This window comes from Sus scrofa, chromosome 14 (genome assembly GCF_054392235.1).
Source record: "Sus scrofa isolate SSC_HxYL_T2T_F1_AM1 chromosome 14, Sscrofa_HxYL_maternal_Yorkshire_Landrace_v2.0, whole genome shotgun sequence".
Classification (NCBI taxonomy): Eukaryota; Metazoa; Chordata; class Mammalia; order Artiodactyla; family Suidae; genus Sus; species Sus scrofa.
Window position 1 is genome coordinate 78,472,190 of NC_139396.1, and position 21,923 is coordinate 78,494,112.

General features: G+C 48.4%; 1 protein-coding gene across 6 annotated transcripts in view; it reads right to left on the bottom strand.

Moving 5' to 3' along the window:
• LOC102158473 (uncharacterized) overlaps window positions 1-21,923 on the bottom strand; it is a 156,204-nt gene that overhangs the window by 33,887 nt on the left and 100,394 nt on the right. Inside the window, exon 9 of one of the 6 annotated variants that reach the window (XR_014827909.1) lies at window positions 8,988-10,742. The exons of the other annotated variants lie outside the window; for them this stretch is intronic. The gene's annotated coding sequence lies outside the window, so the exon portion shown is untranslated. Of the gene's footprint in view, window positions 1-8,987; window positions 10,743-21,923 lie in introns of those variants that run through there. 6 annotated transcript variants of the gene reach the window in all.

Consider the following 21,923-nt stretch of genomic DNA (forward strand, 5'->3'; position numbering starts at 1 on the left):
AAAAGTAGAGCTACCATATGATCCAGCAATACCATTTCTGGGCATCTATCTGGAGAAAACCACAATTCAAAAAGATAAATGTACCTTATGTTCATCGCAGCACTATTCACAATAGCCAAGACATGGAAGCAACCTAAATGCACACTGACAGAGAAACGGCTAAAAAAGACATGGTACGTATATACAATGGGATACTACTCAGCCACAAAAGAAAGAATGAAATAATGCCATTTGCAGCCATATGGATGGACCTAGAGATTATCATACTAAGTGAAGTAAGTCAGACAGAGAAAGACAACTGTCATATGAAACCACTTTTATGTGGAGTCTAAAATAAGATACCAATGAACTTATTTATGAAACAGACTCACAGACATAGAGAACAGACTTGTGGTTGCCAAGGGGGAGGAGGTGGGGGAGGGAAGGATTGGGAGTTTGGGGTTAGCAGATATAAACTATTATATATAGAATGAATAAACAACAAGGTCCTACTGTACAGCACAGGGAATTATATTCAATATCCTGTCATCAACCATAATAGAAAAGAATATGAAAAAGAATGTATAACTGAATTGCTTTGCTGTACAGCAGAAATTACAACATGGCTAATCAACTATACTTCAGTAAAGTAAAACATTTTTTTTAAGATTTCAGTTTCTCCTCTGTAAACTGGGGATATTCTCATGTCTATCCAATGGTGTGTTGAACAACTAGTTCCCCAAAAACCAAAAAAAAAAAAAAAAAAACCTTCTGAACTCCTAGCATTTGCCAATCTCCATGGTGTAAACACTTCCATCAGGGCCAACTTTTCGACCTAGTGCTCTAAGGTCTCTGGATGTGGGGCTGGGAAGGGCTCTGTGAGTTGCCTGCAGTCCACAGCTTTGGACCTGTCCCATGAGGTCATCAGCTGCTTTAACGAGATGAGGCGTAGACAAGTGTTTAGCAGTGTTGGGTCCGCTGCCTGGCACACAGTAGGTGTGCTTACAGTTTCAGTTCACACCAGCAGGGCTCTCAGCTTGTGGCTGCCTTGCCCTACAGGGTACAATTAAAGAGTCCCCTCTTCTGGGGGAAGCAAATTGCCAATGATTTTTTTTTTTCTTTTTAGGGCCACACCCACAGCATATGGAGGTTCCCAGGCTAGGGGTCAAATCTGCTGGCCTACACCACAGCCACAGCAATGTCAAATCCTTAACCCACTGAGCGAGGCCAGGGATCGAACCCTCAACCTCATGGTTCCTACTTGGATTCGTTTCCATTGCGCCATGATGGGAACTCCGCCAATGATTTTTAAATAAAATGAAGCTTTCTTTCCTGGCTCCTGGTAAACTGCTGGGAGCACCTTCTTGGAAATAGCCCAGGGCCTGTGCCTCTGCCTCAGGGCAGCCATGGAAAGGAAGTCCATTGAGGCTGTCCCTCCAGACACCAGGACAGCTGAGTCTCTGTCTCTATCGCCCCACTAACCTGCCTGGACTCTCGCACCAACATATGACCCATAAAACCCTTCTACTTGTAACAAGTTCCCGATGTGTGGTTTTTTTTTTTTTCCTTTCCTTTCCTAAGCAACAGCTCTGCTGCAGGGCCCCATCCAACAAAGGAACAAAGTCACATTGTTCAAAGCAAACAACTCCAGTATCAGTTGGAACAAATACACAATCACACTCCCAGACCTCAATCTCCAAACCCAGCTGGACAAAGCAGAGTGAAAGGTTCAAGGCCGCCAGGCAGCCAAACACACCTTTTATCTGCTTCCAAAAGGCCTTTATCAAGTGCAGTTTTTATGTGTGTCCCCCCCACCCCCCCACTGTTACTAATGTCCTTTTAGAAACGTGAAAATAGCATGTCTTTCCTTAGGGATGGGTTCTGTTCCAGGTAACTCTGATTGATTTTTTTTTTCCTCCCCATGCCACCCCTTGTGTTTAGAGGAGGACAAAAAGATTTTCTTTTGTTCTCTGCTGGCTTTTTAAGGTCCCCACAGTGAGACTATCATTTCACCTTTGAAAATTCAGTCTCCCCACGGGCTAGATTAGACGATCATTCTGGCTGCGTCTACCATTAGGTGCCCCATGACTCTGTCAGCCGTTGCCCCTTATCATGTCCCCAGCCCCCAGGCAGCAGGGCTGACTGGCAGGAGGATTTACCACGTGGAAATTCTCTCTGCGTGCAATTTATTGCATGGAGACATGCAAGGTGACAGATGGCTCACAGCCTTCTGGGTTCTAGATGCTGAGCACTCAGAACCTTCAGGAGAACAGCTCCTGCGGGTCATTGGCTGGCTGTGGGTCAGGCATGTCCAGGAGGCAGCCACCCTGCCCAGGTGGATAGTTTGGAGGGGCTGAGTATCCCACCAGGTAGCAGGGATTGGAATGAAAATGAAACCAGACTGGCCCTTAGCCAGCTCTGAATGTGCAGCATTGTGTCTCACATAGATTAAAAAAAAAAAAAAATACACTCCCTTTAGAAGAGTATTGTAAGTACATGTATAACTGATTTACTTTGCTGTGCACCTGAAACTAACACAACTTTGTAAGTCAACAATAAGCCAATAAAATTTATTTAAAAAAAAAAAAGAGTAACTGCTTACGTGGCAAGCTCTTGGTTAGGAATTATTCGTGGGTGCATGGGAGACCTCTGGCCTGGATACAAGACGGGGCGGGGCGGGGGGGAGGGGACCGGGAAGCACAGGGAATGAGGCCCCTCGAGAGCCTGACTCAGCGAGAGGACCCTGCCTGCAGGGACAGCCCCCAAGCAAGAGGAGCCGAGTCCTGGGCAAGAAACAAGGTTTCTCCAGGGAGAGAAGGTGGAGGGAGAGGGAGGGAGTGCCTGGCAGAGGGAACAGCTTGGGCAAAGGGTCAGAGACATGAGGTGCCCACAGACTAGTGTGCCCACACTCCCTGGATGGAGGGTGAAAGACCTCATTCTTCTGAGCTCATCATTTTATCAAAAAATGATTTGTTAAGTGCTTTCTGGGATTTTAGGTCTATGATGAGGGCTATGGTCAACACACGAGGAGCATAAGATGCCCCCACCTAGGGCAACTCTTCCTCCCTTTGGTCATCCTTGAGGTCCTGCAAGAATCCCTGCTTTAAAATACCACCACCCACCCTGATGGGAGAGCCCCCTGCCCCCTAGAGCCCTCAATGCAAATGTTGTCTGTATAATTAAGCTTTACTCTTAATCCCTACTTGCCGTGTCTCTTCCAGTGTTGTCTTAGACTGTTTCTTACATTACAAAGTGTTATTTAGTAGCGTACACACACACATACAGACACACACATTGGAATTATTAGTCAGAAAAAAAGAATGAAAAAATGCCATTTGCAGCAACATGAATGGACCTAGAGATTCTCTCTCTCTCTCTGTCTTTTTTTTTTTTTTTTTCTTTATAGGGCTGTACAGGTGGCATATGGAGGTTCCCAGGCTGGGGGTACAATCAGAGCTGTAGCCACCAGCCTACACCACAGCCACAGCAACTCGGGATCCGAGCCTCGTCTGCAACCTACACCACAGCTCACACAACACGGGATCCTTAACCCACTGAGCGAAGCCAAGGATCGAACCTGTGTTCTCATAGGTTCTAGTCATGTTCGTTAACCGCTAGGCCACAATGGGAACTCTTTGCTGTTGTTGTTGAGATTCTCACACTAAGTGAGGTAAATCAGAAAGGGAAAGACAAGTACCCTGGGATATCACTTACATGATACCACTTTTGTATCTAAAATATGACACAGAAGGGGGGTTCCCGTCGTGGTACAGCGGAAGCGAAACTGACTAGGAACCATGAGGTTGCAGGTTTGATCCCTGGCCTCGCTTAGTGGGTTAAGTATCTGGCATTGCCGTGAGCTGTGGTGTAGGTCAAAGATGCAGTTCGGATCCTGCTGTGGCTGTGGTATAGGCCGGCAGCTGTAGCTCCAATTTGACCCCTAGCCTGGGAACCTCCATAAGCCGCAGGTGAGTCCCTTAAAAAAAGACAAAAGACGAAGGAAAAAATATGACACAAAAGAACTTATTTATAAAACAGTAACAGACTGACAGCTCTAGAGACTTGTGGTTGTCAAGGGGGAGGGAGGGGGCAGGATGGATGGATTGAGAGTTTGGGATTAGCAGATATAAACTACTATGCATAAAATAGATAAACAACAAGGTCCTACTGTAGAGCACAGGGAACTATATTCAATATCCTGTAATAAACTATCATGGAAAAGAATATTAAAAAAGAACACACGTAAAATGGAATTGCTTTGTTATACACCACTAACACAACATATAAATCAACTATACTTCAATAAACATAAAAAATTTAAAAAGAACACTTCAAAAAAAAGTACTACTTAGTTCTCAACTCAATTTTAAGTTGATTTAATTGGCATATAATTTACACACAATAAGACGCACAGAATTGAAGTGTATACAGTTTGATGACATGTGAATACCAGGACCCCAAAGGGATAAAAGATGCTCCCTCACAGAAAGTTCCCATGTGCCCCTCTTCCTTCTCTGTCTCCCACCACCTACCCAAACAGCTCAGCCAACCACTGATCTAATTTCTATTATCACAGCTTCGTTTTTCCTCTTCTAGAACATGCTATAAATGAAATCAAATAGTAGACAGTTTTTAGTGTCTGGCTCCTTTTGCTCAACATGACTTTTTTGAGATTCATCAATGCTGAGTGTATTGGTAGTTGGCTTATTTGGGGGGCTGAAGAGTAGTCTATCACAGTAATACAATTATTTCTCTTGTTCATACCTTCCCGTGTGTGTGTGTGTGTGTGTGTGTGTGTGTCCACACCTGTGGCCTGAGGAAGTTCCTGGGCCAGTGATAGAACCTGAGCCACGGCAGTGACAATACCAGATCCTTAACCCACTGAGCCACCAGGGAACTCCTCATCCCTTCCCCTATTGCTGTACATTTGCGTTGTTTTCTCTGTATATTTTCTGGTCTTTCCTTTCCAGCTAGATTGTGAGTTTAAGGGCAGAGATGTGTCTCACGTCTCTGCCCCCACCCCAAAAGCACCTCATTTGGGGCCACGTCAGACGGGCACCTCCAAGGTGCTGATTAATTGAATTTATATTTGTGGCTAAGATGTGGTCCCTGCCTGTTAAGACCTTGTAATTTAATTATGGAGGTCACTTCTACCATAAATCAATTATTCCGAGGCAACACATTTAGCCCTTCCTTCAGCAAGCATTTATTTCAGAGGAGGCAGGGGACACGCCAGTGAGTGTCTAAGACGTAGGGTGGGATGTGAAGGGGGCACAAGAGAAATTCGGCAGAGGAGCCACGGAAACTCTGAGAGCCAAGTAGTGCCTTTTGCTGAGATGCTCAGAGAAACCCTCGAGGAGGAGGAGCAGGTGCCCAGACTCAGAAGACTGGGCACGGGGAGGCTGTGATGGACCTGGCAGAAACTCGGGAGAGAAAAGAGAAGGCATTCCCAGTTGTGGAAGGAAAGGGGCTGGGAAGTGGGCTGGGACAGGCCTGAGCTACTGAGGGCCTTGAATGTCAAGCTTGGAAGCCCATGAGCAAGTTCCAACCCCATCAAACGCCTACATGATGACAGGGCTGCCATTGCTATGATGCAGCATCTTTCTCAGCAAAGCAGGACCCCATCCCACCCCCACCACGCCATATCTGAATGATTACATCATGTTACAGGGGAGCAACAGACACAAAAAGTGCTAAGTCACTTGACTAGATCACACCAAAGGTGAATATCAGTGTCAGGATCCAACCCCACACGGCAGGTGGCCAGCCCAAAGGGTGAAGGTCAGAGAGAGCCTTTTGGGGTAGAAGTCAAAGAAATACAGTGCAATTATTTTTTATAAAGGCATGGCAATGCAGTGAAATTATTGTTATCAATAATACTATATGATAGAGTTCCCACTGTGAGCCAGTGGGTTAAGAACCCAACATAGTGTGTGTGAGAATGCAGATTCCATCCCTGGCCTCACTTAGAGGGTTAAAGATCTGGCATTGCCACAAGCTGAGGTGTCACAGACGTGGCTCTGATCCCAAGTTGCTCTGGCTGCGGTGCAGGCTGGCAGCTGCAGCTCCAATTTGACCCCTAGCCCGGGAATTTCCATGTGCCACAGGTGCGGCCCCCCAAAATAATAATAATACATGATGCTTGAAGAACTTTATCCTTTTCAGCTGATTTCATAGCCATTATTCATCAGACCCTCATGCTAATCCAGACAGTTCAGCAAGTAAGGTATTATCATTACCACTATTATTCTAGATTTTTCAGGGGAAGAAACCAAGACCCAAAGAAGTTAAGAAGGTCTCCAAGGTCACTTCAGCTAATTAGCCGTGACTCAGGTCGTCATGTCTTGAATGAATTTCTACAACCTTTATTGGAAAATGAGGAGGAAAGAGTCTATAGGATAGAAGCGTTTTGAGGACCAGTGTTTCCAAACCAAATCAGCTGGTCTAAAGCCCCCTCCCACGCCACCCCCCCACCCCCCCACCCGCCCCACCCCCCGCCAATACACGGCTGGCTTCTGCAGGGTCTGAGAGGGGACTTAGAATAAGTCAGTATGGGGGGGGGGTCTGATTCAGACCTTTTTTTTTTAGGGCCGCGCCTGCTGCATATGGAGGTTCCCAGGCTAGGGGTCCAATCGGAGCTACAGCTGCTGGCCTACACCACAGCCACAGCCACAGCAGGATGAGAGCTGCATCTGCAACCTACACCACAGCTCAGGGCAATGCCAGACCCTTAACCCACTGAGCAAGGCCAGGGATCGAACCTATCTGCTCATGGATACTAGTCAGATTCGTTTGCACTGAGCCATGACCTGAATTCCTGATTCCAACTTTCTACCATGAACATGTGGGAGTCACATCTTTCTTCTGTAACAAGTGACAGCTGAAGGTGTGGTTCACTAAGCTGCCTGTGTAGACATTTCTCTGATCCTTAGGACCATGGTCAGAAAGTGAGTTGTTCACACTACGAACTGGAAGGGACCCTGAGGTCGTTGCCATATGGGTGTGGGGCCTGAGGCTCTGGACTGTCCCTCCACACCGGCCTCCCCTCTGCCCCCTCGCTTCCCCAGGCCTAAAGCTTCTCTCTGCACCTGCTGGGCAGCTTCCCAACCTTGGCTGTGTCCTGGGCAGACAGGCCTGGTCAGGCTGAGTATTGTGGCCTGGCCCTGCCTGGGAACAGAGAGGAACTCAAGAGGAGGTGGCCCGCAGGAGTTCACCTAAGTCGTCACTTAGCCTCTAGTAAACCCTGAATAACCAGGAACCTGGACCAACTCTGAGAAACCATCACTGCCCACAGAGCTTCTGGGGGGCTCAGGGCTGGTGCTGGGGATCACTTTCCCAGACTCCATGGCCTAGGGTTGGCTTTGGGTGCACACGATCACTGAGACAGTGTGCTAAACCACGTGAAGGAAACATCCACTGCTTCTTGCAGGCTTCACCGCCTGCCTCGGCCTGAGTCCATGACACACTGACTTCCATGAGACCCGTGCACCCAACTGCCCAACACATGATGCTCCCAAGGAAAACAATTATCTTTTCCTCACTCAGCATCATCTCTCTCCTCTGGAATTGGGACTCTAGAAATAAATCTTTCCTCAATAAAATTCTCTGCACTTGCATTAATTTCTCTCCTTCTAAACAGCAGCTGGGCAGCCAGCAAATAGCGACCACCCTTGGTCACTGCTGGGAAGATAAAGGATTATTAAAGGAGGGACCAGCTGCTTGCCGATTGCACTGGCGAGGCAGGGAGTGCCAAGAGGCCGTTCTGCCATTGCCCTCCGCCTCCTAGGAAGCAATCTTCAGCTCTAATTGCTGTCTGGTCCATTATCTCCTGGACCACATTTGCATAAGTTTTAAGCCTGAAAGTCAAAGAGAAATAGAATCATACACATCCACACGACCTTTCAATCACTTGAAAAAGGCACCCTCTCTCTCCCAAACACAGAGCCTGGCTTAGAGCAGTCTTGGGTTCTGAGCTGTGAAGCATTGCCACCGTAGGTAGGAAGCAACGTTAGCTCTGGAATTCAATTAAGTGTCAGCACTGCTATTTGAGTCAGGATGAGTCACGCCTCTTCAGCGCGGGGGCTAGGAGCCCCCAGGATTAATGGTGATTGATAAGTGCTGGAGGACCAGGGCTTGCAGCCTCCCAGAATCCTCGCCTCACCCACACACGCTTTTGCATGAATAGCAGCAAAGAACGCGTTGAGTACATGGGAGGTGCTGTCAAGAATTTGCTCCTATCCCCGTCTTTTCTGCTTGTGAGTTTCACTGGCTTTTCAGCTTGCAAAGAGCAGAGAGTGTGTTTTATTTATTTTTAAATTTCTTTTTGCTCTTTTTTTGGCTACCCTGCAGCATATGGAGCTCCCAGGCCAGGGATCAGATCCGAGCCACAGCTGCCACCTTAGCCACAGGTACAGTGACACTGGACCCTTAACCCACTGTGCCAAGCCAGGGATCAAACTGCCTCCCAGCACTCCCAAGACACCACCAATCTCATTGTGCCACAATGGGAACTCCTGGGACTGTGTTTTATATTCCCCTCTCTCAGTTCATGTCCAAATGCTTAAGGGGAGGAAAAAAATGATCTCTGGAACTCCATACCCATCCTATAGGTGAGGAGAAGCAAGTTGCTAATGAGAGAAAGGGCCAGGGCTCAGTTCCAGGAAAGCTGCTGAAAACACCTGCTCTAACCACTGGCCCACACTGCCTCCCAAAGGGTAGGAAGCACCATTCTCTAGTTAACCTGTAAAGTAAAATGTGGGCCTGGGAAAGGTGAAGGCATGTTTCCGTTCCATGCAACAGGGTGCATGCAATCTACATACCATCTACAGGTCATACAATACACAATAGTTGATACAATATACAACAGGCAAAATGTGCCTGGCCCCTTTCCTTGGTCACTTGACTGGTTCAGGCCACGGCCGACAGACTGATTGCCAGTGTACTTTGTCAGATTCCCTCTACCCACCCACCCCCCGGCTCCACCATTCATTTTCCAGAACCCTCTGTTCTGTATTTGCAGTTTCAGTTCTGTATTTGTGGACACAATCTATGAAACAATTCAAAGGGGGAAAGAAATACTTTGGTGAAAGGTAGAAAAATTAACCAAAAAATGGGTTAGGCTGAAAATTCCTCTAAGGCTTGAGGATGAACATTCAAACCTAAGACGAGAAAGTCAAGGTGAGTTTGTCCATTGGGCTAAGAAGGAACAGTGTGGGAAAGTCACACGCTTGTGAGAACCAAGTCAGGCAGGCGGATAACATTCAAGGGCTGGAAAGGATGAAATAAGATATTCTGAGCACATGAGCAATGGCAGCTGGGAGAGCACTGGCCCTTTTCACTCCAGATTTTATAAACTTCAGGTAAAAGAGAGGCAGCAGTGAGAGGTGCATCCTCAGTGTGGTCCCCCCAGGCAAATCTGAGTGGCAGAGATTTTAAGTTGGGTCCATTTTACTTTAGAACTGCCCCGTGTGTGTGCCTGGGTGGCTGGGCTTGGCTTTCTCCGCCTTTGTCTTTGCCGTCTCTCCCTGTTTCCCCACAAAACCAAAGCTACTTGTTCTCCCAGCTTCACAAAGAGGAAAAAAAAAAAAACGACTCCAAGAGGAAATCACTTCACAGCAAGTGAGCCCTGGGAAGAATTCAAGAGTGAGGAGCCCTTGTAATGAGATTAAGGGAAAAATGCTCTTGTGCCTCCAACTCAGACCCGTCCTCCGTGCGCAGAAGCAGCCAAAACAAATACTGGCATTGTTTTGGGAAGGAAAAGGTTAACAAGCTAGGAAAACAAAATCAGAGATATTTTTCAAAGCGTGACCCTGGGCAGGATGAGCAGAGAGCAGCCTGCCGTTGCAGCAGCATCTCCCCTCCTGGCTGATGTTTATCCTGCAGCTTGTGGGGGGCGGGGAGCAGCTGTGACATTCAGAGAGACCACAGGTTGCTGTCTTCTGCATGGCAGTCGGGCTGCACTCATCGGGCAGAGGCATGAAAGCCTGCGTCCAGAGGAAAAGACGCACAGCTCCTTGGCCCCTTCTTAGAAATGAGCTTAGAAAAAATTCTTTGTGGATCATGCAAAGCTTGGAACACATGCTTTCATCTACCCCTGGCCAAAGCACTAGACTGCAAATGGAAATTTGGAGGCTGTGTCCAGGCTTGGGTTTCAGGCTGGCCTTGAGGACGTGCTTCAGTTTCCTGATTCAGTCAATTAATATTTATCCGGCGCCCACTGTGTGCTGGGGCTGAGGGTCTCCTGCTGCGGATATAAAGTTGATAGACCCCCATCTTTGTCTTTAAGGGACGTACAGTCTGGTAGAGAGAACAGATGTGCGAACAGATTGTTATCCTTGTAATATGTGAAGCATATATAGCTAATATTTAATATTGATGTTTCCCAAATACAGCTGTAATGGGGATGATGCCCGTGGACATTTGACACTCAAACCGTGTTGTGTGTGAGTGTGAGTTGCGTGTGTGTGTGTGTGTGTGTGTGTGTGTGTGTGTGTGTGGCCAGATGTCCATCACCCTCTGTAGGCAGTGCCCCTGGTTCTTTAGGAGCCTGCAAGCCCACTTCCCTGCTCTCAGCAGGCTTCTGATGATGGGAGCTGCCCTCTGGAAGTCCCGTGGAGCTTCTGGGATGAAGTGTGAAGGGCTAAGATGAGGAAATAGAGGGGCTTCCTTGCCACTCTTCATCCAACAGAGATCGCCAGTGTTCACGAGGGCCCAGACGCTCTTTGTTCAATCATGCACGCTGCTGGTGATCATGATGGGAGGTTCTGTAGACAGAATCCACAGCCCAAGACAGAGAAACTGGTGAGAGGGTCGAGGTGTCTGTAAGTGGCTTCCATGACATGGTGCCTAGTTTTCTCCAACAAGACTTAACATATTCCTTGTCACATTAAAGTCTCAGCTCTAGGAGGTCCCGTCGTGGCTCAGTGGGTTAAGAACACGACATAGTGTCTGTGAGGATGTGGGTTCAATCCCTGTCCTCGATGAGCAAGTCAAGGATCCGGTGTTGCCGCAAGCTGTGGTGTAGGTCACAGATGCAGTTTGGATCCAGTGTTCTGTGGTTGTGGCATAGACCCCAGCTGCAGCTCTGATACCATGCCTAGCCTGGAAACTTTCATATGCTGCAGCCATAAAAAGAAAAAAAAAAAAAAAAAAAAAAAAGTCTCAGCTCTGTCTTGCTGAGAAGGACCCATTTGGGACTGTACAGGAAATCGCTGAACTTTGCTCAGACTGGGATGGTAAGGCTTATTCTCAACATCTCCACGATTATTTCACTTTTTTTTGTTTGTTTGTTTGGGTTTTTTTTTTTTTGTTTTTTATGGCCGTACCCGCGGCACATGAAGGTCTTAGGCTAGGGGTTAAATCGGAGCTACAGCTGCTGGCCTACACCACAGCCACAGCAACACCAGATTTGAGCTGTATGTGCAACCTACACCACAGCTGAGGGCAATGCTGGATCCTTAACCCAATGAGTGAGGCCAGAGATCAAACTGGCATCCTCATGGATACGAGTCAGATTCATTACCACTGAGCCACAACGGGAACTCCCTTCATGATTGTTTTGTACTCAAAACTTCACAGTCCTGGCTGGTAATTTCCCAAGATCTGCATTGATGAGATTCATTTCCATGCATCAGAAAGTAGAAATATCAGAAGGCACACAGAGCCACTTGGACTCTGGGAGGAAAGGCAGTGACTTATCTAAAATCAGAGTTCCAACCCTTTCCTGGCAGCCAGGTCCTTTTCCTGGGGTTTGTAGTCATCAGCCAAGAAATGTGGTAACACTTGAAAGTAGATTTGGTGTCAGGGCAGATAGAGCAATTACGCTGCTCCTTCCTTCTGCAGTCAGGGGAAAATTACCAGTAACGCACCTTGGTGCCCTCTGGTTAACTGCTGGTTAAGAGTTAGTTCTCAGGAGTTTGGTGAACCTGATGTGAAATTAACCAGGACTTTTACTGCCAGATCTGTACACAAGATTTGGAGTCTCCCTTCAGATAAAGTACCTTGTTTCAAATTCATCAGATTTCTCAAACCTAAGTTTTCCTTGATTGCATTCAGCCTGTTCTTGATTATCTGAAACATGCTCCTGGGTTACTTCCCTCCGTTTCTCCTGCCCACCCAGCCCCAGAATTTCTACTGTACTAACTATCATGGGGCTTAACCCGTGAGGCATCTTATGGGAATAAGAAGTTTGGTGTTTCTTTTTCGTTTCCTGATTAACAAAGCTTACATCTGAAATCTTAAAAGTCATACTTATTAATAAATGTCCTAAAATACTTTTCACATTCAAAATACATCAAAGGTCTCCTTGACATCTCTTCAAGGTTAACAGATGCCCCCAACTCAACATGTCTGAAACCCAGCTCCTCCCAGACCCCCTTCACCCAACACCTGCTCTACCCACAGCCTCCCCATCTCATCTGTGGCGCGGGGGCGGGGGGGAATTCTTTGCTTCTAATTCTTCAGGACTCAAACCTTAGAACCACTCTTGACCTCTCTTTCCCTTTTACCCTCCTGTTAGGAGATCCCATTTACCTCCTCAAAATATATCCAGGGTCTGGAAGCAATACAAATGTCCATTGGCAGAGGAATGGATAAGAAGATGTGGTACATATATGCAATGGAATACTACTCAGCCATAAAAAAGAAAGAAATGATGTGATTTGCAGCCAGCAACATGGATGGACCTAGAGATGAACACACTAAGTGAAGTAAATCAGACAAAGACAAATATCATATAATATCACTTATATGAAGAATATAAAAAAAATGAGACAAATGAACTTATTTACAAAATAGACTCATAGTCACAGAAAACAATTTTATGGGTAACAAAGGGGCTAGTGACGATGGGGGGTGTACATTAGGAGTTTGGGATTAACAGACACACACTACTATATAGAAAATACATAATCAACAAGGACCTACTGTACAGCACAGGGAAGTATATTTAATAAGGTATTGTACCAGATATTTCTTGTAATAATCTGTAATGGAAAATAATATGAAAAAGAGTGTGTGAGTGTATGTGTATATATACACCGAATCATTTTTGTACACTTGAAACTAACACAACATTGTAAACTAACACAACATTGTAAATTAACCACTTCAATTAAAAAAAGAAAAATATTAATTATAAAAATATGTAATATATATATCTCCAGGGTCTGGCCAGCCCTCATCACCTCCACTGCTGTCACCCTGAGCCACCACTCTTTCACCCTGGATTATCCTTGACCCCTACATGCCACTCTCAACACACTAGCCAGAGTGACTCTTTGAAAATGAAGGGCAGGTGGTGTGACACCCACTCAGAGCTTCCAGTGCACACAGGGAACAGCCAACATCATCACACCTGCCTCCATCGTCTCTGCCAACCTGCCTCTGACCTCACTCCACATTAGCCAGCCTGGCCTCCTTGCCGTTCCTCCAGCAAGCCAGGCACACTCCTGCCGCAGGGCCTTTGCCCTGCCCATTCTTTCTGTCTGGAACTCTCCCCTGCTGGGGCTCTGGCTGAGTCCTTCACTGAGCACTGGCTCTTATCCCCCCTCCACTGAACTTGCCTGCATCCCTGGCCCCCAGCTCATGCCAGCATCCCTGCTTCCTCTTTTCCCATTCTGCTTTTTTTTTTTTTTTTTTTTTTTTTTGGCTGTATCCTTGGCATATGGAAGTTCCCAGGCTAGGGGTGGAATTGGAGCTGCAGCTGCCATCCTATGCCACAGCCACAGCAACATGGGATCCAAACGATGTCTGCAACTTACACCGAAGCTCATGGCAACATTGGATCCTTAACCCACTGAGCAGGGCCAGGTTTCAAACCCACATCCTCATGGATACAAGTTGGGTTCATTACCACTGAGCCACGACAGGAACTCCCTCCCTCTCTGTTTTTTATTTTTGTTCTTCCAGGCATTTTTCCCATAGCATTCCCCTTCAGCTCCCACGAGGTCCAGGATCTTGATTTTATTTACTGACATATCCCCAGGCCGGGAGCAGGGCCTGTCATGGGAGGGCCTCAATAAACACTTGCCGACTGAATCCGTGGCTCAGGGCCTTGGTGAACAGTGTTGGAAAGAGCACGGGTTTGCAACCAGGTGGGCCAGGTGGACATCCTGCCACTCACTATCAATGGGACCTTGGGCAAATCACTTTTACTTTTTGAGCCAGTTATATAAAATCATGACTATAAAGCATCTAAGATAGTGCAATGTATATAAACACTCCATAAATGGCAGTTAAGGGATTATTACTGTTGTAAATGCCAATACCTGCTGTGACACAGCCGTCACCTCAGGGAACAAGCTATTTAAGCTCCCCCCCTTCCAAATAGGACCATAAACTAGGACTGGGCGAATGGGCTTGGCACCTGCCAGCCTCCCTCTTGCCCTGTTGTCCCCTGTGTTTAGTAAGAGGGTGGTGGTGAGAAGGAATGTAACTGCCATGGCAATAATCTGCTCGGTGACATTGAGCTCCGACCTGTATCGCTTAGACTGCAGCTCTGACAGCAGGTCAGTGGCTGCCTATAAAAGAGATATAAAAGATACATTAAAAAGTTAGAGGTTGGGATCCCACCTCTCTGTCCCTCTCCAGCTGGTCCAAACCAGCTTTGTCATCATCCCCGTAGGAGACAGCGAATCAGACACAGTGGGGGTCCAATCTCAGCTCTACTGTTTGCTCAGCAAGTGGCTTTGGGTGTGCTCCTCTTTGAACCTCACTTTTCCCATCTGGAAAGTGGGGATAACAATGCCCTTCTCCACAGAAGTCATGTGAGAATGAAAGAAAGTGCAGGGCACCTGACACTCCCTAGGAGTTCAGGGTGTCATAGGAGAGCCTGAAAGCGTGACAGGCCAGTCCCACCCACAAGAGAACCAGCACGCTGAGGATTTTTCAGAAGGAAATTGCCAAGTAATTGAACAGGCCTTGTCCAGAAGTGGTGAGGTATTCAAGGAGAAATTGGACCACTACTTACTAGATTGAATGGCCATCACTTCTTTTGGCTAAGATCAAGTGTAGACTGAATGGCCAGGCTCTTACTTAGGCCTCTGTCTGTCTAAGGTCTGTGACAGCCATGAGGTTGCCCTCTTCAACAACCACCCCTACTGTAAACTTGACCAAGCTCTTGGCATTGCGGAGACAGCTCTGCCCTCTCATGGTTTCTCTCGTGAGATGAAGGCACAGAACAAAGACAGTTGCTCAAAGTTTAAATGTGATGGACCCAGGAAGTTTAGTAATTCCCTATTATAGATGCAAGGTTGAGTACAGCAATATCAAATACGTAAGTGTAATTAAAGCATGTTTGGAGGAAACATGCAACAGCCTCCTGCTTTACTTAGGAAAGACAGACCTAGAGAGCCACGCTGCATAATGGAAAGTTGTGAGCATGGGAAAAAAGACTGGGAACATGCCTTCCATTTGGGAAAGTGTGAGAGTTTTGGACATGTTTCATGACTGCTGAATATGCAGGGGTAAGAAATGCATCTGTACCAAGAATGCTTCCAGAAATACAGAAAGACTCGGCCCAAACTCACACTGCTGTTTTCCTGATGCATCCCTGTGATTCTTTGCACCATCCGCCTCCCAAAAGTGGTCCATAACCAGAGTGTGTTGCCATAGCAACAGGCACAGTAGGGGAGCCGCTCAGCAGTACCCAGTAATTCACATCTGTGCTTATGTCTCTCCCCCTCTCTCCTCTCTCCCCTCTCTTTTTATCTGTAAATGGAAAGCAGCTCATGAGTGATGCCACCTCGAAGCCGACAGTTCCTAGAAAAAGAGACGACTTTCTTGGAGGGGGATATCCCACCCCCCCAAGAGAGTTCTTTTTCCCTCTTCCCTCTCCCTGGGTTGCACGCCCACACCGGGGGTGGAGGAGCTGCCTCGGAGAGGCCCGAAGCTGTGGGGGGTGTGCAGGCCCCCAGGGACAGCTGGGAACCTGCCATGGCATCTGACCTTTGCTGCAGGAGGCTCGCCTCAGAAGGCTAAGGAATTGGCCGGCAGGCTTTTACAAGCTCCTTTGGCTTCAGGTGGGGTCACGCACATGGAGCTGAGATAGAGAACTTTTACCCCCTCCCCCCACCGGCTATGTCCACGACCTTGACTTGATGGCCTTGACTGCTTGCTCTTGCCTCTCATCTTGATCTTCTTCTTTCCTTCCTTGTTTTTAAATTCTCTTCCTGACCTCCATACCAAGGCCCAAAGCAATGGACGACTGAGCAGGCTGGGTCCGGGATGGAGCCATTCAAGGCTGACTTGGGGGGATGCCAACTGGGCAGCAATTGTTCAGCCCTTGCTCCCACCGCCCCTCTGTTTTCACTGAATTCTGTGAGGTCACAGGCAACAGTTCAGGGTCAACCTACCCACCTCTTCTTCACCACTTTTCCTTCCATTAATTCTGGTCTGTGCCCGATGGATCAGGATAAAGGCCACCCAGCAACTCTGAAAGAGGGGGTCCCTATATCTATCTATTTATTTATTTATTTGTCATTTTGTCTTTTCTAGGGCCACTTCCCACAGTACATGGAGGTTCCCAGGCTAGGGGTTCAATCGGGGCTGTTGCTGCTGGCCTACGCCACAGCCATAGCAACACAGGATCCGAGGCGCATCTGCAACCTACACCACAGCTCTCAGCAACGTCAGATCCTTTACCCACTGAGCAAGGCCAGGGATCGAATCTGCAACCTCATGGTTCCTAGTCGGATTCGTTAACCACTGCGCCACGACAGGAACTCCGAGGTGGTCACTATAGAAAAGTATTTGAATATGCCCTCCAAATCTGAGTCTGATGGGGTCGTCATTGTGATGGCCTGTGTTTTAGGAAAATCATGCACTGGTGTGGTCTACAACTTGGATGATTTCACATCTCTGTTTTTGTTTTAAAAAAAATCCCATCTTTTCTTCCTAAATAAACTGCTTAGTCATGTGAGCAAGATTTAAAATATTCCAAAGACTTGATTGTGAAAAGTCTCCCTCCAACTCATGCCCCCAGACACCAGTTCCCCTTCCAAGAGTCAACCAGCGTGACCAGTTTGTACCAGAGGTACTTACTGTGTTCACAAGTGAATGCATTTGTATATTTCATTTTCTTTTTTCCTTTTAATATGGGTTCCTAGAAAGGAGGGTCTTAGGATTTAGAAGGTCCTACCTGGTGAGCATACCTTGACCTGTTTATATCTAATTTACCTCCCCGATGAAGTCTCTACTTGTTCAGGTATCTGTTTAAGGATTAAGTAAGTAAATTCTTGGGTAATCCCAGATCGCTCTCCTTTTTTAAATGTTAAGAATCACCTCCCTCCCAGGATGACAGAAAAGAGGCTCAGAGAGCCAGGTCGTGTTTCTTCCTTTCTGCCAGGTGAGGAACAGGTGTGCAGGACTCTTGTCAGGTGGAGGGGCGGGATGGTGTGAAAACAGCCATCGGAAGCCTTGAGCCAGCTCAGTTTGGAGAATCAGGATCCATCTGGCAAATTCCAGAGAGAGCGTTGGCTCCTTTCTGGGAAGAGCTGGGGCCTTTGCAGCCTTGCCTTCCATTGTGAAGGAAAGATCCCACAGGAGAAAGAATCCCCGGCTGCACTGGGAACGGGGGTGGGGAGGAAGGAGAGAATCGACCAGACTGCTTAATCTCCTTCAGCGGACTTTGTTCGTATTTCAGTCAAAGCTGCTCAAAATGGTTCATGTGGGCAGACAGGGCCTGAGTCAGCCAGTCGATAACATCCACCGCGCGTTCCCCGGTAAAGAGCACCGAGTGTGGAACCAGAAACAAGAAATCTATGGTTCAGTCCCTCCCCCAAAGAGCTGAGAAGCTGAGGGAAGCAGAAAGGGCAGCCTGGAGAAGGGATCCAAAAGCCCTCAACACAAACACAGTAACCAGGAAAAATGAACACAGAGGAGTGGGGCCAGCCTGGGGTCCAGGCTGGGCCTGTGATGATCTTCCTTCTGTGGAATTTCTTAGGGAGCAGGGAGCAAAGATGCTCTGCCACATTCCCATGTCAGAGCGGTGTAGGCAGTCACTGATGGAGCTGCTGTAAGGAGGAAGGTTCAGGCTTTGCGGAAACGGCCCTGGGATGAATTGCTCTCTGTACCACTAGTTGTGCTCTCTTGATTTTCTTCTAAAGCTATCTGAGATCTCTCTCCCCAGTCAGAACTGGGGGGCAAGTCCTCACCTTACAGCTGTGGTGAGATCTGAGGATGCCCAGTGCTTGCCCAGGCTAGCCTAGGATGGGCACTCAGGGACTGGCCACGCTCATCATTATTCTGGCGACTGTTCTAGAATCACACCCACTAGATATCCACATGGAAAAGCCTCTCTCTCCTCTCTTACCCCCTTTTAGCGAGTGTGTTTCTTGCCTTCTTCTTATTGCCGCCTCAGCAGGGATGCCCACCAGCTAGGCCAGTTCAGGTGAGCCCTGCCTGTTTGGACAGGGCCCAGCATTGGCACCATCAGGCCAAGTCAAGCAGGAGGGTCCTGACATCACTGTCCTCAAAGCCACTGGGCTGAGGGAGAGAGCTGAGCTGAGAAGGAAGCCAGGAGATGGAGGCAGCCAGGGTCTGACCCCCTGCCTAGAGCCGGGCTTCTCCCACCCCATCCCTGAATGCCCATTCCCTTTATCCTGCTCCATTTTTCTCATCACCTCTTAACAAATGATTTTATTAACTCTTAAAAAAAAAAAAAGTTACTCCTTTGTGTGTCCTCCGTTCTAGACAATAAGCCCCAGAGGTCAAGGATTGGGTTTATTTTGTTCCCTGATGTGTCCCAGGCATCTAGAACTTGGCACATAAGAAGCTTGATAAATATTTGTTGAATGAATATTATTTTATTTCTACTACTTTTGGCACTACCACTGAGACTTATTTTGATTTGCCAGGCTCTGTGCTGGGCACTTTAACATAATAGTTCACACTCAATTCTATGAGGCAATGATTGTCCTCATTTTTATTTTAGCCTATTTTATTTTATTTTATTTTTTTAGGGCCACGCCTGTGGCACATGGAAGTACTCAGGCTAGGGGTCGAATTGGAGCTTCAGCTGCTGGCCTACACCACAGCCACAGCAAAGCAGGATGTGAGCTGCGTCTGAGACCTACACCACAGCTCACAGCAACACCAGATCCTTAACCCACTGAGCAAGACCAGAGGTCGAACACGCATCCTCATGGGTACTAGCTAGGTTCGGTACTGCTGAGCCACAGCGAGAACGTCCTAACTGTCTTCACTTTAAACAGGAGGAAACTGAGGCTCCAGGAAGATCAGCCTCTTGATCAGGACCACTGAGCTGGGAAGTGGCTAAGACAGGCCCTGAAGCCAGTTCGGCCAGGTGTCAGGGTCCCTGTCCCTCCAGGTAGAGCATCTCTGTGGCAGGAGGGCCAGAGAGGATGTCACATGGGTAGGCGCCACCTGCATCAGGTGATGAGGGCCCCGCTGAACACACTCCAAGCCCATTGAGGTATCGCCAAGGTCATGTGAGAGCCCCTGCAGCAGCCGCTGCTGTGACCCTGCCAGTATCCTCTCCCTCACTGGGACCCCAGGAGGAACCTCCTACCGGGCTTCCTGCCCACATGTGGGCTTCCCCTTGGACACTTCCACGTAGCAAAGTGACATCTCGCCCTTGTAAACCAAACCCTCACTGCTTCTCTAAAGCCCTGTAACAACTGGGTTCCCAGCCTGTTCAGAACGTATACTGAGAGTCCTACCAGCTCCCACCAGCCTCCCACATCCAGGGTCTTTCTCGTACACACCAGACTCATTCTTGCCTCAAGGCAGTGGACCAGCCTTCCCCCCGGTCCCTCCCCCCTCTGGATTTGGCTCCCAGAGCTGGCTCCTTCTCCACCCAGGCCTAATGGTCACCTGTCCAGGGAGCCTTCATCGACTGCCCGATGCCTTCTCCTACCCACCTGGTTCTCTGCAAGGCCGTCAGCATTGGGTGCTCTTCCCAAGCTGCCAGGTGTGGTTAGTTATTTGTTCTCGGAGTCCACCTGCTAGAGGGGGAGCCCCCTGGAAGCAGACACTTGGTGCTCTGTGCTGTCTCTCCAAGCCCTGGGGCAGTGGGTGCTAAATAAAAGAGGCCTCCCTACCTGAGGAGCCATGGCCCCAGGTGCTCTGGACGGAGGGAGAGAGTGAGGGTCCCGGGGGGTATCTTAAGTAGCCTGGAACAGGGACAGCATGGCATCCACTGTGTCCTGGGAAGCCTCTGAGGGCCCAGGCCAAGAAGCTGGGTTTCCGTAAGGAGGCCTGGAAGTGGGAGCGAAAGCCTGCGCAATCAGGAAATGGGAAGTTTTGGGAACACAGGTGCAGGTAGGAACTGGGCAGATGGAGAGGAGGCAGAGCAAGAGGGCCACCCCTGACCAGGTCCTGAGCCTTGCACAGGACTGGCTGGGCTGGGGGCTTCATGTCCGTGTCAGGACCCCCTCCTTCCCAAACACCTTCGACACACAGGTACCTTCTCCCCCTTGTCAACACGCATACAGAACATGCTTTGGCAATGAAAATTTGAAATTCCTGTCCTTGGCATTGTTCTTCCAACTTTGAGATTATTGATTCTAATTACAATCCAGTGTTTAAATACTTCTGTGAGTTCTAATGGATCCCATAGATGTGAATATATACAAATGGACCCTTTCTTATGTTTATTCCCAAGGGAGGACATCAGAGAGAATGTCAGTCAGATTTTCATTATCTGTCACCAGTTAAAGCCGCAGGCCCAGGTCATTGTAAAAGCATGACTCAGCACCAGGAAAACACTACTAGTCTCTCCTGGTGGCTCTAATTCTTTTCATTTTTTCTCCTCCTGCTGGTCTTACTGCATTCCCCTTTGATGGTAAAAGAATCAGATCAATGCAGGCATCAGCGGATTTGTCTGGAGGGGGCCTTCGTCACTGCCTTTGTCACAGCTGATGTGTGTCTGATGTGAAGAGCTGGGGGGTGACTGAAGCCTCCTTTGTTTCTGGCGCTTCCTTGGGTTTTATATTCACATTCCCAGCAGTCTGGTTTTGAGCAGCAGGAATGGTGTGTGGCAGGGACACGTCCTCCCGTGACTGAGCTCGCAGCTCCTAGAGCTTTGGGAGATGGTGACGCGAGTGCATTGCTGGAGTTTGGTTGGAGAAGGTCCCTTCCCTCTGGCCATTGTCTGGTCCAGCTCGACCCGTTCTTCTCTGCGTTGTAAGGACCCCTGATTTGAGTGCCTGTCTGCTCTGGGGCCTGCATCTCCAGGAGAAGCATCCTGGGGCTTCCACGGCTCTCACTGGAAGGAAGCCTGTGAGCACCCTGAGGCGGTGCACAGAGCTCTTGGGAGGGGGGCTGTGGTTGGGTGAGCCTGTCCCCAGGGGGAAGATGTCCTGGAGGAAGGAGACATGCCTCCTTGTATCCCGAGTAACCAGTCATCGGCTCAGAAACTGCCATCTCTGGTCTGCAGGCTCCCAACACTAGATGGGCTTCCCTACCACTCAGGCTCCTCGGCTCCCTGCAACATCTCCAAAAGTAGCCTCAAGCCTGGATGGCCTAATGCAGAGCTGTGGCATGTCCCCTGAGAGGTGGGCTAACCATCTCCAGCTTGGGGTGTGTGATGGGTGTCTTCTCCCCCACCCACTGCTGCCTCAGGAGAGTGAAGTTTGCCCCAGGGCCAGGCAAGGCAGGGGGGCCGTGGACTGTTGTGCAGGGTGTGCACTAAATATCTTGGGGCAGGGGTGGGTGGGGGCGCCACCAACAGGGATGATAACCCTGTTCTACCACACCTGACGGGGTCTAGGCAGGAATCAGCACCTGGAGACCAGTCCCCGTTCTCCTTTCTCACACTTTCATATCAGCATCCTCCCCAAGAATCAAGGCAGGCTGTCTTCATCACTTTCCTTTTTCTTTTTCTTTTCTTTTTCTTTTTATGGCCACACCTGAAGCATAGGGAAGTTCCCAGGCTAGGGGTTGAATCAGAGCTGTAGCCACTGGCCCACACCACGGCCACAGCA